Raw genomic sequence first — 20038 nt, forward strand, 5'->3', positions numbered from 1 at the left:
AACGAACAGAGAAAGCAACAATCAGCAAGAAAAACAACAGGCGTACAAGACACAGGCACACACAGCATGCGTGCCGCACACGAGGCCTCCGTCTCTCCCGGCTCGTCGCGATTGCATCCGCTCGCAAGATCAGGCAGTTTGTTGGTATATTTTGAAACGCAAAAACTAGAGATCCCTCCCGATTTGGAGAAGACGAGGAAGCCTGAAGGAATCGGATGACAAAAAGGGAAAGAGAGAGGGAGTAACAAGGTGTTGAAGGAAGTAACCCGGCGCACCTCCTTTGGCGATCTCCTTCGTCTCCGGCGGGTGGTGGGCGGCGAGGCCGGCGACGATGGCACCGGCGGCCGGGTGGTGGAGGAGGCCGGTTGAGAAGGGCCGGTGGCGGGACGCCTTGTACCTGTAGTGGTTAGCGGTGGCGGGGGTTGTCGGCGGCCGGGCAAGCTGCCGGGGAAGGCGGGGGATCTCGGATCCGAACGAGGGGAAGGGGAGGGGAGGGGAGAGAGGAGGGCGGTGCTCGCCGGAGTCGTTCGACGCCGGTGAGGGGGGCGCAGGGGCAGCGAACGGATAAATGCGGGGTGAGGCTCTCGGTCGAAGGCTACCTGGAGACTGCTTTCCTGTAGCCGCCTCCGTTTTGAAATGTTATTGCGACAATGCTATACATGGCATTTGTATTCCATCTATAATAATGCTGTCATATTTTTAAAGATTTTGAAACAGACAAACTCGTATCCCAATGCATATAACCGGTAACGTGTGACAACAAGGTGTAACGATTCACGGTTGTATTGAGGGCACGTTCAAATAAATAGTGAATAGCGGGTTGGTAGCGGATTAATCGTTGAGGTAGCGGATTATGAATAGCGGATGATAAGTTCCAATAACGACACCTAATAATCTCATGTACTTTTAATTATATATATGTCATGAATAATAAGTATAAATAGATATTTAATTGCATGCAAACAATGCTTAAATTAAGAAAACAAACATAGCCTTCTAGTATTCCACACATTAAATCATCATATATAGTTTGCACTATAAAATAATTCACAAGACTATCATTCGTTGTCATCGTCAGAAGCAACATCATTGGCCTCATGATCATTTTGCAAATTCTGTATCAATGTTTATAAATCAAAAAATCTTGCAAAGGTAAGTAAGAAAGTAATTTGCAAAATAGATGTGTCAGTAAGACAATATGTGCAATAATTTGAAGTAATTACCTTGGCCACTCGCCCCGCTCCCCAACTTCACAACGGCGTGGTGCTGTCCATTGTCCACCCGTTGGCCGCTCGCCCGCTCCCCAACTTCACGACGGCGATGTGGGCATGTGAGCCACTGTCCAAGTTTGATTCGTGCTCGAAGTCAAGGAGCGACTCGAGCAATACTTGGTGTGCCACCCTGCCTGTACCGGTCTGACCAGTTTGGCCTGGGCAGCGCCGCTGAGTGTGTTGAAGTTTTATATATTGGTCAACTCGCCTATTCAACCCCCCTCTAGGCGACATCTCGATCCTTTCAACTTGAACCTTAGAGTAAAATTGAGGGACCAAACTTTATTTTTCTAAAAACATAAGAATCAAAAGAACCCAAAACCACCTGTACTGTCATACGTTGCAACTAATGGAACTGTCACACGTTGCAACTAATCCATGCTTGCAGTGAGTATAAAACTCCACAGCTCCACTACTTCATGGTCAGCCTCCTTGAAACTAGTATAAGAACAAGATATATATGGAATGGTGTGCAATTTGTTGATAAGTTGTTGACGTCCAAAGGTGGCAAGACTGGGAGAATCTGATCGGACCGGGACCGATCTCCCAACCGGTCAGACCGGTTTAGAGAAAGTTCCCAAAGTGCAAATTGGACTTCACCATGGCGTAACTCTCGTCAAGATGATCGAAATGCATATATGGAATGTCCGATTTGGACTTCGGATAAGAGAGTTATGCCATCGGGAAGATCAGCACCCTGTGCAGACAGGTGAGACCGGCTGACCCCACCGGTCAGACCGGTTGGATTAAAGTGCTCCAAATGAACATTGGACTTCACCATTGCGTAGATCTAGTTGAGTAGATCAAGATTCATATATAGAACATCTGATTTGGAGTTCGGATGAGGGAGATACGACCTTTGCAAGATTTGCACCCGGTCAGACCGGTTGCCTAGGCTGGTCTGACCGGTCTGGCTCTGTGTAATCCGAGTAGGAGTTGTAATTTAGCATGATTTGTATTAGGATTTCGACTCCTGCATGGGGAAGACCTTCCCTCCCTATAAATATGAAGGGATTCAGCCGATTGAGGACACAGAACCCAATCGACAAAATCAATCTACTATTTTGCATCTTTTCCTTTATTCTTTTGCCCTAGCTTTTCCAATCTACTACTTGATATTCTTCCTTCAGCTCGACGACGTTTGAAGACGTTCTGATGGCTGCCGACCCTAGAACAACCCAACGTGTACCTGCCCTGACGGGGTCCCTCCCGGGTGAGCGTTCGTCGGTCTACCATCAACCTGCCCGACATCCGGTCAGACCGGTCCCTGTAACCAGTCAGACCGGCCTGCGCCGAGGTGCTGCAGCGAGCCCCTCCGCGCGCCGCACGGTCGTGTGCGTTCGTGTGTTAGCCAAAAAAAGGTCAACATAAGTGAAGAGGAAACAATGTTCAAGGAAATAATAGCTGAGATTTGGAATGGAAGGAATCGGGATAAATTCTGAGACCAGCCCCAGTAAGTAATGTAATCATCATCGAAATTTCTATCACCCTGCACGTGAAGATGCCTCTAATTATGTAATTTAATGCCATTTTCTACCGTATCGTCAGCATGCCATGCAGGTACAAGCAAGATGTGTAAATTAAAAAGCTTGAGCTCGTTTCATCGACCATGCACGATACTAAGTGTGCAAAGTGCAATGAAGCTGCACTATTTGGCATAGAACAGTAAAATACTTACTAATTCGCATGCAGTTTGATTATTTTGAATACAGCCCCAACCTACTCATGTCGTCACGTTTTTTGCAGCAGCAACTGCATATTTCCAACTCAATGCATGTCTGCAGGGTTGACCGTATTTGGGCTAGCTTCACATTACAGTGGGTTATCTTGTCTTGCGTAAGAGGTTTTAGTAAATGGTGACATGGACTTGCTACTCCGCTCCGAACAGTAGTACTGGCACTGCCGGCATGATTTGACATCTTAAGACGATGATTCGAAATTTGAAACAAAGAGGAGAACCAGCGTCTCACAGCAAAGTCCACCAATTTTAGAAAACCAGTACGTGTGTAATGGTATCAGTACCAGATGAGGGAGAGCCCCTTGCTATCAGAGAAACTCCTATCCAGAAGACACCTAGCTAGCTAACGCAGTACATCTTCATTTGTTATCAATAACTGCCGTCCGCTCCCCACTATACTTATAATCACCCGATCGGCCTCCTTTACACATATACAACTTCCGCCCACCCATCAGCCCAGCTCCCCTTACTGTATGTGTGACTATATACCACAACTGCCATGCTCGTGTTTGGGGTTAGTATGAGCCTGAATAATGAGGAGATTTGAGAATGGAGGGCATCGGGACAAATTCTGACACGTGACACCAACGCAAGAGGAGACGATGGATCGGAGGCGTTGCCGAACAAGTCGAAGGTGTTGCCGAACAGGATGGTTAAGGGTAGTACTTGCGCAAGCTGTCCACGTTCCATGAGTGTGGTAGCTCCGCGCTGAGCTGATCTGCTACCGCATTGAGCTGATCTGCGAGATGGAAGGATCTTGGTCTATTGCTCCGTGTGACAATATATGGTTCCCAAGCTTCCTGCAATTTTCCGATAATTTTTCAATTTTTTCTCTTCTTGGCGATGAGGTCACCCACCTTAATTTCTTTGTGAATCACTTTTTAGTCCCTCTACCTTCCTGTTTTTTTATTGGTACTTGTTAAGATTTTTTGTTGCCTGTAATATATCGAGCTCTATTATATCCTTTTCAACTTTTTGAGTTAGCCTCGAGTTTTTTCACTCTTTTTTTATTTGGTCAAGTGTTATTGCCTCGGAGCTGAAAAGTAGGTGAAAAGGTGTGAAACCTGTGGCCCTTGACGTTGAGCTATCAAGGATGGAGGGGGCAGCACTGCGCTTGATCGGAGAGCTTGGATGTCGCGGGCCTGATACAAGAAGGATGGTCGTGAAGCATATTCTTCAGCACTGGAGGCTTAAGCATCTTTTTGGAAGCTGAAATCTGTTGAAGGCTTGAAGCTGTTTTCATATGTTGAGAGTTGCGAGCTTTTGGTTGGCTCTTGCTTGGTCGAAAGACTAGGATGCTCGATGGTATAGCGTCTGATTATTTCGTTTGCGTAAATTGTAATACGCTCTCGATAGTATAGAACAGTATTTCAGATTGGCTCTGGTTAGTGATGCCTGCAGCCTGCATGCATAGCAATCAACGCTACTTTATCTTGGCAGAGAATTGAGAAGTCAAACATATAATTTGCTTAGTTGTTAATGATGTATTTTCTGAAAAGCTCGCGATAATTCAAACGACACATTTGACGAAAGAGTGGAGGATGGACTTAGATTGGCTAATTTAAAAGTTGGAGGATGGACTTGAACCTTAGAGTAAAATTGAGGGACCAAAACGCCTATTTTGCTAAAAACATAAGAATCAAAAGAACCCAAAACCTCCTGTACTGTCACACGTTGCAACTAATCCATGCTTGTAGTAACTGAGTATAAAACTCCACAGCTCCACTCCTTCACGGTCAGCCTCCTTTTACTTGAAACTAATATAAGAACAAGATATATATGGAATGGTGTGCAAGTTGTTGATAAGTGAAGAGGAAACAATGTTCAAGGAAATAATAGCTGAGATTTGGAATGGAAGGAATCGGGAGAAATTCTGAGACGAGCCCCATCGAAATTTCTATCACCCTGCACGTGAAGATGCCTCTAATTAAGTAATTTAATGTCATTTTCTACCGTATCGTCAGCATACCATGCAGGTATTCCCTCCATCCCAAATTATAAATCATTCCAAGAATCTTGAAGAGTCAAAACATCTCAAGTTTAACCAAATTTATATGATAATATAATAACATGTACGATGTCAACTAAGTATCATTAGAGTCTTCATCAACTATATTTTCATAGTATACCTATTTGATGTCATAAATCTTTATAATTTTCTCTATAATTTTGATCAAACTTGAGATGCTTGAGATGCTTTGACTTTTCAAGATTCTTGGAATGACTTGTAATTTGGGATGGAGGGAGTACAAGCTAAGAGGTGCAAATTAAAAAGCTTGAGCTCGTTTCATCGACCATGCATGATACTACAGGGCTATACGGAGATGGATACGATACTACCCTCTATGTATCAGGCATGTATTGAACAGTTTCATGATTATTTAGCTCCGCGACGCGTGCACGGAGAGCCACCAGCGGGCAGTGCATGAAAGCAACAATTAGAATCTCCCAAACCAAATACTGGAGGGAGGTGTATATTTGGAGCAGTGAGCTCATGACGCTGAACTGGATGTAACTCACAGGCGCAACAAACGCTGAATATTTTTGTTCTTTTGCAATGCAATCGAACTGGGGCCTGTCGCAGTGTACCACAACTTAACACGTGTTGAACATAGCTTCAGATTCCCATGTAAACACACGCACACACACCAACAAATTGTAATCCAAACATATGTGTAACAAATTGGCTTAGAGTCTTCTAGATCACAGTAGACCCAAATTCTAGTAAGAAAAAAAATGCAAAACTGCTGACAAGGTCCAAAAATAAAGTGCTCCAGCATACACCATATATATTCATTTACTATGAGATCAAAGTGAGTTTGGCGAAATAGATGATGTACACATTTCAGCTTCTAGATCGTGTAGGCATGCTCCGGTCCACCTGCAGCACCAACTTCAATGTGGACAGTTGTTGAATGTACAGATCATACTTAATTGGCTCCCTCTATAGTACAGTGTGTGTGTACACACACACACACACACACACACCATCTTTGCTCCTTCCCTTCGTGTTGGTACTACTTTCACCTGTCCAATATAAAAACTACACTACACCTTGGCATGACCAACTAATTTGTGCTCGATCAAATGGTTTGGGGTAGGCATAGACATGCTAAGGAAATGGCAGTGTCTATCCTTGGACCTTTGAGAATGGATGGGATCAGGTGCACTTCCATTGTCGGAGGAAACCCCACCACACAAGTTGATTCCATTTCTCAATCAGTCGCTCGGCCGGGGTGCAGGACGGCTGTCAGCCTGTCACCACCACACACGAGTTGAAAGCTTGAAGCGCATGGACACTGCAGCAGGTACAGGACGATCAACACCTTCTCTGGTACATCATCCGCCCCTGCGCGCATCCAGCATGGCAACGAGAGAAGGATCGAAGTCCTGCAGGCCTGTGGCGTACGCGCTTGCATACAAGGCCACAAGATGGCGCGCGTGAGCTAGCCTGTGGTTCGCTGTCCATTGTTGCTGGCTATGTTCCACCTCGCCGACTATTCCTTTTTGCTAAGAGAGTTAAGAAGTCAGACATGTAACTTGGTTTGATTTTTGTGTGAGAAGTTGTGCATAATTGGAAGGGCCGGGTGTGTAACCGGAAATAATATTGGCAAATCAATCTAACCACATTTATATATGCTTCTGTAGTCTGATGAAAATCCACGTGACATTCACCAAACTGATTTGAATTTCCTTGTATTTGTGCATCGCATTAGGACCACTGGGATCTGCTTTCAGCGTGTGTGTTGTGCCTCCATATGAGTCCTTAGTCCTGTCCATGCATGTAATAATAAATCTCTGCTATTGGGAACATGGGAGAGTGCTCCTTAGTCTTCAGTCTTTACCCACCACCAAATTGCTTCAACCCATTAGCATTAGTACCATCCAGAGATATATAAATTATCTGTAAATTTCACTTGAAATGATTTCAAAACTCAGCCCGGTTGCTTTTCTCATCGAGTGTCACTAGGCCAACATTGCTAGTGTTATTTTACCTCCTCCACTATACTGTCGTCAGCCTCCTTTCTGGTTTCTGGTTTCATAGTTTGCATGTTACTAAAAGGAGGACAACAATGTGTTGCAAGAATGAGATTGTACGTGGGCCAGTTTAACAATCGAAGGTAATTTCAGAAGTCAAGGAAATAGCAGCAATTAGTTTTGAGAATGGATGGCATCAGTTGGTGGTTAAAACCGTGCTGGAACTTTTCATCGATTGGAAATTTTGCACGCACGCTATATATAAGATGCCTAAGCATATCTTTTCTGCATTGAGTGTCATTAGTGTGTCGGGAGTATTTCAAGTTCTTTGTATCAACTTGATATAAGGATCTTTAAATTAATAAAAAAACCATATATTTTCTGCAGCCTCCTTCAAACCTCCACATGACATGCTTAAGAGGTCTAGCCATGCACTGTAGAACAATTTAAAGGATCAATTGACAAATGCAAAACAATGCCACATCGCACATATATAGCTCACATCTTGCTGAGTAGATCTGAAGATTGGAATGCTGGTCGACATAACTATGGACAATGTGCCAGCCGTATGTATCAGCTTTACTTACTATAGGCAAAAATTTATCTGTGATCCTGGCGTCCACTACCGTAGATAATGAAAAACTTAAGTTTTCCCTGTAGCTCTACATGTGTCTTGAGTCCTGACTAACCCAAGCACTTCCGTGGTGGATTGATCAAAACCAGCAGGCTGTAGGGCAAATGCAGCGACATGCTGGTTCGTACCGAAAACGAAATTAATATTTCTTAGGAAAGTGCAATAATCTCCAAGACAAGAAATGAAGTGGTCGCCTAACTTGGATGTTGCTAAGGGTTGTTTGGAAGACAGGGGCATTAGGAGTATTAGGAGTATTGGATGTTTAGTCCCTGTCACATTGGATGTTTGGATACTAATTAGGAGTATTAAACATAGACTAATTACAAAACTAATTGCACAACCCTAGGCTAAATCGCGAGACGAATCTATTAAGCCTAATTAGTCCATGATTTGACAATATGTTGCTAAAGTAACCATTCGCTAATGATAGATTAATTAGGCTTAATAGATCCATCTCGCGATTTAGCCTAGGAGTTCTGCTATTAGTTTTATAATTAGCTCATGTTTAATCCTTCTAATTAGTATCCAAACATCCATTATGATAGAGTTAAAGTTTAGCCTCTAGTATCCAAACGATTGCCTTAATTTGGACCACTGACCACTGAGTACAGAGCCTGCAGGGCCAGCGGCCAACCTTGTATTAATGATATATCGTTCCCATCTCCAAAAAGAAAAGACATAAACACCCACCTTCTTCTATATATATGTCCCAGCTTGCTCCTTCTCTTCGTGTTAGTACTGCATCCATGTGTCCAACACAGAAACTACTCTGCTTCGCACGACCAGAGACATGGAGAGTGTGATGCATAGGATTTGTGCTCGAATTGCTGGGGGTTAAACACAGACCATGCTAAGGAATCGGGCGATGCGCTAAAATTTGGGATTGGAAGGGATCAGGAGGACTTGCAGTGTCGGAGGAAGCCTCCGGCGCACAAACTGATTGAAAATCACTTGATCCCTGAATCAACCGCCCCGCCAAGAATGCAATAGAAGCTAGTTGGCCGTGCAAGAAACACGGAAGAGGAAGCGTCGGCAATGCAGGTGCACATGACCAAGGCCGGTTGCGGCGCGAATGGGTCGCCTCGATCCGGGCCTGCGTAGTTGGCCTCAGCATGCATGTATGCGCTTTCATATGCTAGACACTCTTCTCGATAAGCTGGTGTAATTTAGAACAGCTTAGGACAAACTAAAATAACTTGGACAAACTAAAATAACTTGTACAGCGGGACAAAGGGAATAAGAAAGAAAGCAATATGAAATAGTATTGTTTTGCCTCTAAACACTTAACTAATACTCCCTCGGTTCCAAATTGTAATCATTCTAGTGCGTTGGATCGGCTGATCCCAAAATAAGCTATTCTATGGCCGACCATAGAGTATACTCTCCCCATGTATGTCTATATATGTCTATATATATATATATATATATATATATATATATATATATATATATATATATATATATATAATACCCTGGGTACATAATAATATTCCGTACCCGAGCTCATCCACCGCGTCGGCTCCCACCGTTCCCCCACCCCCTGGTTTTTTTTCCAATCTGTTATTCACGCACCGTTCAGGAAGGTGGCTCTTCATTCGGGGGTGGCCTTCAGTTCCATCTGCTATCCACGCCACTCGGATTTTGCTTTCGTCGCCGCCGGTTGCCAGCTTCCTCCTCCACCGTCGGTTGCCAGCCTCCTCCGCCGTCGCCGGTCGCCAGCTTCCGCCCCCCCCCTCGGGTGCCAGCTGATTCCGCCGGTCGCTAGGTCCTTCCGCCGCCGCCCCCGAATATCATTTACTTCCGCCGGGCGCCAGCTCCTTCCGCCGCCACCCCCGATCACCATATACTTCCGCCGGTCGCCAACTCCTTCCGCCGCCGCCCCCATTCAACAGCTGCTTCCGCAGATCGCTTTCTCACGCCGCGCGCGCGGTCACCAGCAGCTTCCGCCGGTCGAGAGCTACTGCGCCGCCGCGGGGTCCACAGCTGTATCCACCTCCACCGGGCGGCATGTTTCGTCAGCGCCATAGTGCGTTATCCGCAGCCCCCCCGGACCCACTCCACACCCTTAGCCTCTGGCGCTATTCTTTAATTATTTTGCGAGAGTTTATTCTATAGACATGTTACAGATAGACAGACACACATTTGGATCTATGGAGGTATTCTTCCATTATATATATATATATATATATATATATATATATATATATATATAACACTGTATCTAGTTACAGTGTGTATCTATGTGCATAGAAAAATCATACAAAAATAGAAAAGACAACAACGTATAACATCAAACGATGGGAGTAGTAGAGCAAGCCTTTAGTTAGTGTGCATGCAGCCTGTATGCGAAGCATTCGGCCTATATATATTAATTAGCTTCTTGGCATAGAATTAAGAAGTCAGACATGTAACTTGCATAGTGGAAAACGAAATTTTCCTGACGGTAAAATCCGCTCAGGAAAATAAGAAAAAGTAATAAACAAACTTCCTACAGAAATAAAGCGACAGGAGAAATTTAATTTTCTTGTTGATACCTATCCGAAAGAGAAACTTTCGTATAGAGTTTTAACTTTTAACCTTGTCGCAGAAAACTGTCAGAGGAATCAGCCTCTAATGTAGAAAACTCTATTTCCCTGTCAGCATAACTGTCGAAATATATTTTATTGAGCCGACTGGGAAATTGAAATCCTCTGCTGTTTAGTCATCTTCATTTTAATTCATTCATATAACATCGAAATGACCTCGCAGGCATACACAATTACACATTAGGCATAGAACCCTAGATCAGCTATGTTAATAGATTAAGTTCAGAAATGAGCCTATCTATTTGAAATATCATTTGTAGATTGGCACAAACCATCATTTTTTTGAATCATACTACCCACATGGATAACACGTCCTTTTTTAAACATCTCATATCCATTCATTTGACTGATGATTAGAGACCGGTGCAACCCAATTCATACAAATACATTGTAACATTATATTCTGAAGAAGCGGCCGGGTTAGTTTCTAGGAATACAACATTATATTCTGTCAATTGGAAAGCAGAGTATCCGCAAGAGAATTGAACGAGGATACTTGGAATCGGAATGAAAGGCATCAGGAGGATTCATCTACGAATAGCTGCCAAAGCAATTCTGCTAGCTCGATGATAGAAGGCATCAGTGCTTTGCACGTGTTTTGCCCGCGACCTTTCGCTTCGTGGGCGCGTGCACCTGAGGGACGCAAACTGCGGCTGCAAGAGTTATGCAGCTTCATGCTAAGCCACGAAGCAGGGTCTTGTTGGGTGTGAACAGCAGCTAGTTAATAAACTTCTTTTTGTTGCCTTGTTCCAGGCTGGGTTCAGCAGTATCAGGGTCCCAGCTAGCTAGTACTTTATTTCAGCAACTAATCTAAAAGGAAGATGGATAGTGAAAAACCTGACTGTAATTTATTATTAGAAGTTTGAAAAAAATTTAGTCTTTGAGGAACTAGAAAACATGCTCATAGACTCATAGTTATTGTTAGTTGGGGTTTCTAAAAATTAATCAATTTCACCGACTTTATTTACCCTGTTTGTGACTGAAACGATTAAGCCTTATTTATACATTATAAAAAAATATTCATTTGTTCTAAGTTGTTATGATTCATCTTTTGCCATTCATCTAACCTCGCTACCCGGGGCAACACCTGAGATGGTATTCATCTTTGCTTGACAGGACTTGACGAAAATCAGGGGTGCGCACTGATACAGTCCAGCTGACATGGCCCAAAATGGTCGCCAATTTGGTATGTTTCTTAGGCCGTTGAGGCCGTAGCGGCGGAGCTAGGCTTGTGTTTCCTTGGTACCATGGTACACTCCAGCTGTCCAGCTAGTTAGAACCATTTTGTATCAGTACTAGATTCAAATGTCCACAGCAAATTAAATCTAGATGCAGACTGCAAGAAACACAACGGTAATGTGCCGGGAATGGACGATCACCGAATACAGGTGCGCCTGGTTGAGGTGCATCCACTAACAGGTGCACTCTGTTGGGTGAATCTCGTGAGATGCGGTCAGGAGTAGAGGTTTTCTGCCTCTGACGCGCGATCAACGTCCCTGTGTACTTGTGCGAAGCCTGTGGCATAAGCTCTTTGAACATGCAGATATGCTAAACGCTCCATTATTGTTACTAGCCATTACTGTAGCTAAAGTTCACTGCTCATTCTTGAAGGTTAAGCCCCACGCCTAGCGTAGTAGATGATGAATTCGATAGGGTAATCCCCATATATGGAAGGCATCATGGGGAACTAAGAGCATACTTCAATATGAATTACATTATTTATTAAACATGATCGCAGTTCCTACGAGATATATACCGTTCTATAGATAGCCTAGTTGATATTAGATTTTCAGGCCAATCCAAGTAGTTCTCGAGATCCCATGGGAAGAAAATAAGAAACTAGTGCCTACCTTCTAGCATCATTAGAGCAAGTCATAAATGTATAAGAACCATCATTATAGTACAACATTCACATGTCTCCTTATCTCAAAAACACAAGAACCATATTTTACGACATGCAAAAGTCAGAACATGTCAATGGATAAGAACATGCATGATGCAAAATAAGACTCGGGGCATCAATCCAGCAGGAAAATAGAGCAATTCAGTTTCCAGAGCACAGACCAGAAAATGCACTCCATTTATTGAAGAGTGATTTGTATTATTATCTCAGAACTGAACAAAAGCCCCTATACAACATGTCTCCTGCAGTCTGCACAGGAATAATATACATTCATCAACTCCATCCTCCCTGATTGTCTTCAACAGTGGCCTACTCAATTCTCTTTTACCGAGGTCGTCATCACCGGGATTATTAATTGATACTTATGAAAGGCTACGAGTGCCGGTGAGGAACTGGCTTGCTTTAGGTGGAGTAGTAGTTGCATGAGTACATTATGCAGAACAATAAACTTAACGCTAGCTTAGCCTGTGGCACTTCTACGACTTTAAATCCATAAGGTGCTTCAATTCCATACTCCTCATTATGCATCCCGTTTGGAGCTTACATCCACAACATATATAGCTGATGTTATAAGCCACAGTTCCTTTGCCCACATCACATGCATGTCCCCAAAACTTTGAAGGAATAGCTTGCTAGCTAGGAATAGGAGGTATCAGCGAATTTGCGGTGACAAGCGAATTGCATCCTTCTGCAAGCCTTGAGGATATCTGCCCACCGACCCTTGCTGTCCATGTTCTGTTCTTCAGTGACTGTACCAGTGCTCCTGGTCTTGCTTATCAAACAAGTAGGTCGGTCAATTTGAAAGGAGGGCTACTAGGAAACAGTGAAGATTCTGGATACGGACTCCATCAACAGTCTTGAGGATTGCTGCACACATGCCAATGCAACATCAACTATCTTAGGATGAGAATGTAGTCTCGACAAATATTGTTATCAATTTACTCACATGTTGTATTTCTTTGATCCAAAATGTGTTGAAACTGAAAAAATAATCAGATTGAAATTTTTTTAATTTCACTCATTTAAATGTTCAAATAATGTATATAATTCCATCTTGTATTCCCGACCTTGTAAATTGAAATTCATGTTGTATTCGAAAATTTGTAACTTTTGCATACGAGATCAGATGAAAATTGTAGGTTTTGCTTTTGTCATTTGTAAATTTCTACTTTCAGTATCCATGCTGGTTCGCGCATCTGGGCATTCACGTTGGCTTTGCTGTACTGGTCTGATAACTGGCACGTAAGAGATTTTAGCACCAACGCGGATGATTTGTTCTCTACATTAAAGAAATACAACTCCTATGCATGAGAGGTTATCATTAAAGAACACTACTTTGCATCCTTATCACAGAACTAGAAACAATCAATAGAAAAGCTACACTGCGCTTAATTGTGCAAGACATTATTTCAGCCCTCGTGCCCACCCCATTTTGTCCATACCTTTGCCAGTTTCCTATATTAAAGTTCCTCATTCTGGCTGGTTAGCGAAGTATCAGTAATTTGCCATACTAGCTCAGGCACAATATATGACTCCGTTAACTTTTTTCATTCGTTTGACTATTTGTCTTTTCTACAAATTTTTTTGCAAATAGATAAACCTACAAGTTAAATCTAAAGTACATTTGTAATAGACATAATGATACACATTTTACTTTAGTTAACTAACTCGTTCAATAGATACTGGTGGTCAAAGTTGAAGTAAAAAGTCAACAACGTCATATATTTAAGAACGGTGGCACGCCAATAAGTCAAGAACGGTGGGAGTAAGTTAGATTTGCTATAGCGTCCTCTTCAGCGTGCCAATGCATGGGTACACATATATACACATACAGCATGGAATAAGTATCAACTAGCTATAGGAATGTGAAGTATCAGCAATTTTCGAATCACCACGGCTAGCACGGAGATCCAGTCATCTGTTAGTTAAGCTCGTGCAGCAGGACATTTTAGTTAAGATTGTCGTTTGCTTTTCATTTTGCCGCTTCCAGAGCCTGACGAGCACTTTCAGTTCGCGCGGGGTGCGTCGTGGGCGCGCACGACGGGATGATCGTGCGCGCATGTCCCGCGGCCACTACGGCCATGTCTTGTACATAAGGGTCTTTATTAAGTTATGCAAGCATAGAACAGAAAAGCTTCTGCTTGCAGCGCCAAAACACTAGCTTCTGTTCCACCTACGTTCTCAACTCCGGTGATCGCCGGACTTGTAACATCATCATCACCAACTGAGGAGAAATGAATGCTATATAGCAGAGCTTAGTGCAACTGTTCCGCAAACGACAATACAACTTCTGAGATGTCTGCGGAGACCAAAGATGTCGGCATCTTGATGTTGGCTTTGCCGCAACGTGCCACTAGCTGAATCCCTACCATCATTCCCATGCCACCAAAGTCAAAGCTCACTTGTACATTCCACTGCCATAGTGGCAAACTAGCCCAGTTGGGCGTGACCGGTTATCTGCCAAAATGAATTGGAAGAGAAAAATGGGGCCTTGAATCAAAGAAACAATGGAACATGAGCCTATAACAGTGAAAACAAACTCTGTCTCTTGCAATAATCGAAAGTTCACCCCCGAGATATCAAGTATGACGAACACATCAGTCCATGTTCAGATTGAATTGTCGAAGTAAAAAATTTTGTGGAAATAACCATCTATTTTTCATTTGAAGAAATTGGAGAGGCTTGGCCCCTACTATTATGTGTTAAAAAGGAAAGAACAAAAAATGTCTTATAGTCATATAATAAATTAAAAGTCTGTTACTGCAGGGGCATCATTTCTTATTCCCTCACCCACCCCATGTCCTTTCCATATTGCCAACTTGTTCTATATAGAAGTTTCTCCCCTGGGTGGCTAGCAATTGCTTAGCCATTGAACACTAACCAACTGCAATCGGTCAGATTTGATATAGCTTCTCCGCCAACAGCCTGCGGCAATTGCTATATGGATATGCTGATGTCATAAGAAACAGTTCCTTTGCCCACATCACATGCATGTCCCCATAACTTTGAAGGAATAGCTTGCTAGATAGGAACAGGAGGTATCAGCGAATTTCTAGTGACAAGCAAATTGAGTCCTTCAGCAAGCCTTAAGCATTGCCTGCCCACCAACCTTTGTTGTCCATGTTCCGTTCTTCAGTGACTGTACCGGTGCTCCAGGTCATGCTTATCGATCAAAGTAGGTCGGTCAATTTGAAAGGAGGGCTACTAGGAAACAGTCAAGATTTAGAATACAGATTGCAACAATAGTCTTGAGGACACATGCCAAATCAACATTCTCAGGATGAGACTGCAGTCTCGACAAATATAGTTATAAATTTTTCTCACATGTTGTATTTCTTTTATCCAAATCAGGTTGAAACATAAAAAACCAGGTTGAAAACTTTTTATTTGAAGTTGTTTGAATCTCCAAATAATGTGTATAATTCCAGCTCGTATTTCCTCTCATGTAATTTGAAATTCATGTTGTATTAGGAAATTCACAACTTTTGCATACAGGCCTGGATGAAAATTATAGGTTTTGATGAGATATACTTATTTGGTTGATATTTTATTAGAAGTCATTTGGACAACAAATTATTGATAAAAACTTTAGACAACAAGGGTCAAAAGGAATATGATTCCCTTTTGCTCCCACCATTCAATTGCCGCTACAGTCCAGTTGTATTCCTCTCTGCCACAGAGGCAAGACTCTTGATGGAGAAGACGGTGTACTTTTTAGTAATTTGCTCAGCTTTTCTCCTATACTCTGGCCACCATTACGTTGTACGTCTATTTTTGCAATGCTCCAATCATCGAGTGGCCAACGACTTCTGCCTTAACAAGTTAACCGCTATTCTCTACTGACCTGACAAATGCAATGTTGATTTTTTATTTTTTATGTGGCACCTTGTTTTTGTGTTTTGTTTAAACTTGTCTATTGCCTGTCATTTAAATGGCTCAAATAGATAGATGGAACAATCTTCCTTCCATATCTATCTTCATAAAACTATGTTTCTGTTTTGCTATGAAATAGGTGGAAGCGGGTTTAATAATTTAATAAAAGAGACAAATGAAATATGCACGGTGAGAATTCCATTTTAGATAAGACAACTGGTGGTGGGCCCACTGTCCGATAGGAGATGTTCCCATCGGACGTCCAGACGTTAGCATATCCGCTCAAAAAAGGATAGAATTGTATGGGTCCAATTTTGGCAGGCCCAATTTTAGGTGTTAATGTTGCGGGGCATATTATCAGCAAAATTACTGATTCCCCAGCTTCTTTTAATTAACTGACAAATGATACATCACTACTAGAAATAGAAATATAAGCATTTGTCCTCGGTCTTAGTGCCGGTTGTATTTTGACCCGATACTAATGCTAACATTAGTACCGGGGTCAAATTTGGGGGGGCCGGAGGCCTTTTAGTATCGGATCAGAACATACTAAAGGATCACTTTTAGTACCGAGTGGTGTCACTGGTGGAAAACTCACCTTTAGTCCCGGTTGGATAGGCTTATAGATACCGAAAATCCAACCGACACTATCTATTCGGGACAAAAGGGGCTCTCTTTAGCCCCGGGTCATTCACCTAGGACTAAAGACCTCCCCTTTAGTTCCGGTTAGGTTTTACCAACCAGGACTAAATATTTTTTTAAATTCTTTTTCATATTAATGCTAATTGTTGCTTCACACATATATACGTATACATCCTTAGCATACACTACTTACACGTATACACTCGTATTGCATGCAAGTTGTATATATATTTCATGATAGTCTATATATATATATATATATATATATATATATATATATATATATATATATAATTCTTAGTACCCAGCATTGAGTAAATTAAGATAAAACATTCTGACTCCAGTGAACCTAACAAAGTAGATTCCGGGAAGCAACTTTTCAATACCACTACTGCAGCGACTCTCCTACGTGCTGGTCCAAAACCCTCATTCGTGCCGGTGCCGGAACCGCTCACAGATTGATACACACATCGTTGCTCACAAAGTTAATGCAAGTATTGAATTTCCCATTGCTGCCACTGTCCGGAAGTGTTACGGGAATTGAACTGTAATGGACGTTGGAGTGCAATATATCATCCTATATAAGATCATTACGGACGTGCATTGTCATCAAGTGTTACAGAACAGGTTTTAGACCCACTAAGAAAAATGGCCCTAGGACATGTATTTGGAAAATGTACATTTGTAGATGTTTTATAGGTTCAAAGAGTGAATTACAAACCATCAACACGAGAGGAAAACGAAAGACTTAGAATAATTCTATGTCATGCAAATGACAAAAAAAATCCAAAGATGTCTACTGAATCCAAACGACAGTAAAAATCCAAACGACCGCAAATGATGGTACTGAATCTGGGACAAAGACACAAGAGACTTGCGCACCAACACAATTCACAGATTCATACGGGGATGACTAGAAGTGTCACCGAATCAATCGGTAACCATGAACAGCAGCAGGGCCAAGACAGCGTGCACTGTGTGGACCAATTCATTCGGTGTGAATATAGAGGGTCACCACCAAATCAGTCGGTGTGATCAGCTCAACTCGCAATCAGCTCAAAATCGTCTCCGGAGGTTTTGAAGTTAATTTGTGACCCCAATGATTCGTACGGTGGGAATAGTATACAGGGCAGCTAATGAGTCGATGATGGTTGGCAGAGGAAGGCAATGACTAAGAGGTATCACCAATCCATACGGTGATGGCAAAGGACGGGCACCGAATAGTCGGTGTCGATTGGGCCTAGGCGTCAGTGGCTCAACGGCTAGCTGGAGTTAAACCACCGATCCATTCGGTGGTGCACACTGAGGTGCACCGAATCAATCGATGACTGCAGTTTTGGTGACCGTTGGAGCAACGGCTAGTTCTTGGGGTTGAGGCTATAAATACCCCATTGCCCGACCATTTCAAGTGTGTTAGAGCTTAGTGAAGCTATATGCTTGGTTCTAACATATACACAAGTTCTCTATCCACAAAAGTGCTCAAGAGAAGAATTTAAGGCAATTAGCATAAATCTTAGGTCTTTATTAGTGCTAGTTTAGGCCTATTAACGCATTGCTTTATGGATTAGCCTCGAGTTAGGCAAGGTTTGCACATCTCCTTGTTATCGGTGCTTGCATACACCAAGAGTTGTAAATTCGAAGCTTGTAAGTCTTGACGGCTCTGTGACAAGTTGGACTGAAATGGTCTTATATGAAACCCCCCAGCTGCGTTTGTGGAGTGGCCGCCGGTGCATGTGAAAGGGAGGAGAGGCTCTTGACGTTTTGCCGGAGCTCTACCAAGTGAAGAGTAGCAATGAACATCCGAGAGAGGCTACATGAAAACCCACATGCATGTAGGGAAGGACCATCGGCTATCCTACGGAATTAGTTGACCAACCTTGCGTAGACATTCCCCTTAGAGAGGGGCTCCAACACCGAGGACTAGTGGAAAGTTTTGCTTTCCAATACCTTGGTAAAAATCACCGCGTCACCGTGCCGGGAGTCTGCCTTCTCTACCTCATTTACCTTCCGCTTTTTATATTGCACTTTACGTTCCATGTTACCTTTCCTTGAATTGTCATATGCAGTTTATAGGATTGGAACCTAGGGTGCGAAACTCTTTTACGGTACACATAGAAAAACCTAGTGCACATCTAGGTAGAAATTCGAATAGATTTCAGAACACCCAGCCAATTCACGCCAAGAGGGTGTCACAGTCACTTCACTGATGATGAGTAATACAATAAGAAACATACGTTAATTTGGTGAACGGATTCATTCATACAACATGGACCCACTTGTTCGTCATGTGTGTTACTTGTTCCTCGTTCTCGTCAAGTGTACATGTTACGGAAAAGATTTATGACATTAATTTATACAGAAACAGACATTCATTTTGTGAACGGATTCATTTATACAACGTGGACCTATTTGTTTGTTATGTTGCGTGAATGGGATTCATTCATCTAAGCTTCTCTACTTAATATATGTAACAAGTTTTCTCTACACATAGCCATGTGCGTGTTTAATGCTGATAGACGTATAGCTATATGCTCATTTATACAACCGTTGCCGGATGGCCCGCCATACTTAGAAGGAAGAACTAGCTACGGATAGGAGGTATCAGCGAATTTATGCTCACCTGGTAGCAGGCCCATACCTAAGTTTACTGCGAAATACAAAATGGTAGCCCCATATTTCCAAAATGAATAACAAAAATGTATTTATACTTCATAATGTAATTACCATAAGCATTAATACATGCTACAATACGAGGATAATAGAATTGAAATCCAAACTGGCCAAGCATCCACTGTAAGCTATTGGGCTCGATGTGGAAAAGATTGGATTATAACATGCTTAATAGGCTAATTGTTGCTTAGAGTGGCTTCTGGAAATTTGAGGCCCACCGCGGTCGCCCCACTTGCACCTCCTAATGTACGGCCCTGCCAGCTGGTGGCAAACCCTATATCCCATGGAGAGGTTTGAGCATTGCCCACCCACCATCTATTTTGTGCATGTTCAGTTCTTTGCTGATTGTAACAGTTCCTAACGTTTCACCGATCCATGTGTACAGAGTTTGAATGGGATACACACAAATGTATACATGCACTAGTAGAGAAATGACTTCGATCCTTAACAAAAATCTCGGAACGAATTGGACCCAGGACTAAAGAAGTTTTAATCTCGGGTCTAAATTTCGTAGTCCGTGGAGACCTCTTTAGTTCTTGTTTGTAACACCGACCAGGACTAAAGGGTCACTTTTAGTCCCGGTTGGTATTACAAACTGGGACTAAAGGGTCCTCACGGATGACTACCAAAGGATAGCATCCCCTACTTAGTTAGATGTGTTGTGTAGGTGAGATGGTAAGGAAGCTACGCGCAAGGCAGAAGGTTGTAGGTTCGAATCCCACACACCGCACACTCGCGTGACTT

General features: G+C 42.7%; 1 protein-coding gene across 2 annotated transcripts in view; it reads right to left on the bottom strand.

Annotated features, from left to right (window-relative positions):
* LOC101783087 (AFG1-like ATPase) overlaps window positions 1-617 on the bottom strand; it is a 5469-nt gene extending 4852 nt beyond the window's left edge. Inside the window, exon 1 of one of the 2 annotated variants that reach the window (XM_014804976.2) lies at window positions 276-617. The gene's annotated coding sequence lies outside the window, so the exon portion shown is untranslated. The remainder of the gene's footprint in view (window positions 1-275) is intronic. The other variant, XM_022825408.1, reaches the window with a different exon arrangement.
* Between the last annotated feature and the right edge of the window lie 19421 nt (window positions 618-20038).

The sequence above is a fragment of the Setaria italica genome, chromosome III, assembly GCF_000263155.2.
Source record: "Setaria italica strain Yugu1 chromosome III, Setaria_italica_v2.0, whole genome shotgun sequence".
NCBI lineage: Eukaryota > Viridiplantae > Streptophyta > Magnoliopsida > Poales > Poaceae > Setaria > Setaria italica.